Source organism: Crocodylus porosus, unplaced genomic scaffold (assembly GCF_001723895.1).
Source record: "Crocodylus porosus isolate Cpor-Errol unplaced genomic scaffold, CroPor_comp1, whole genome shotgun sequence".
NCBI classification, from domain to species: Eukaryota; Metazoa; Chordata; order Crocodylia; family Crocodylidae; genus Crocodylus; species Crocodylus porosus.
The window spans coordinates 15,898,788-15,899,988 of record NW_017728916.1 but is presented as its reverse complement, the minus strand read 5'-3'; positions in this window follow the sequence as shown (position 1 = coordinate 15,899,988).

Below are 1,201 nucleotides of genomic sequence, written 5' to 3'. Positions count from 1 at the left end.
TAAATATTTTTTACGCCTTCCACAAGCAAAAAAGCAGAACAGGCTTCTGTTTGCTGTAACCTGTTATCAGAATGCTACAGAATCCTAAAGGATTCTGAATGAAATACTGGTGTTAGGACAAGTCCCAGCCTCAAGACACACTGAACAATTGTGCTACTGTACAACAGAATTCTACCCCAGCTGTTGTAGAGCATCTTATTTTCCCCTCTCCTGCCAATTGTGTGACCGTATACAGTTGTGCAAAGGAGGCATAAAAATACTGCCATGCTGTGAGAGAATAAGTAATTCTGATTTTATAACATATTGTGTATCTTTGAGTGACAACATAAAAGGCAAGGCATTTTAGAAAATCAGGCCTTGGGAGTTTAATTTAAAAACTTCTGCATGTGCTTCCTACATTTCTTCATACAACTTATAACCTATTTGCAGCAAAATTTCCTGGCACTGGTTGTGGAAATACTGTTTACTAAACAACCTCTTTGGAATAATGCTTTGGAGTTCAGAGACACAACAGAAGACATGAGATAAGAATCTAGCTAGAATAACACAAAATTGTGAAAGGCTTTCTGTCAGAGAACTATATGTACATGTAATCTTTATTATGATTTACATCTTTAAAACAGTCATCTAGATTCATCTGACCTGCCTCAGAAGTTCTATTTTTGAATATCAGATTGATAAAAAGTCATGGATTTCAATAGGAAAGTACATAGTCCAGTGAATATTATATTGGATTATAGATCAGGAACTTCATTGCTCCACCACTATGTTGCTGTGTAGCTTGGAGACAGTACACTATTTTCTGCTTCACTATCTCCATGATGACTATTATACTTCCCTTCCTTTGGTATCTTGCCATAACTGAACTTGATAATAAACTTCAATGAAACACACTTCAACATAACAGCTGAACATGTGTATATGTATATTTCACCTCCAAGGAGGATTACTCCGCGCTGGTCCGGTCCTGCAAGGAGCAAACCAGGAAAGCCAAGGCTGCAACTGAACTCCAACTAGCTTCTGAGACCCAGGAAAAAGCCAACCTATTAAATAGGTACTTTGCGTCAGTCTTTCATCAGTCACACGGGATGCCCATGCCTGCGATGGGACAGGGAAATCTGGGTGATGGGGATTCCCTACCCTCCATCAATGCTGACCTCATGAAGGAACACCTTGAGAAGCTGGATACCTTCAAGTCAGC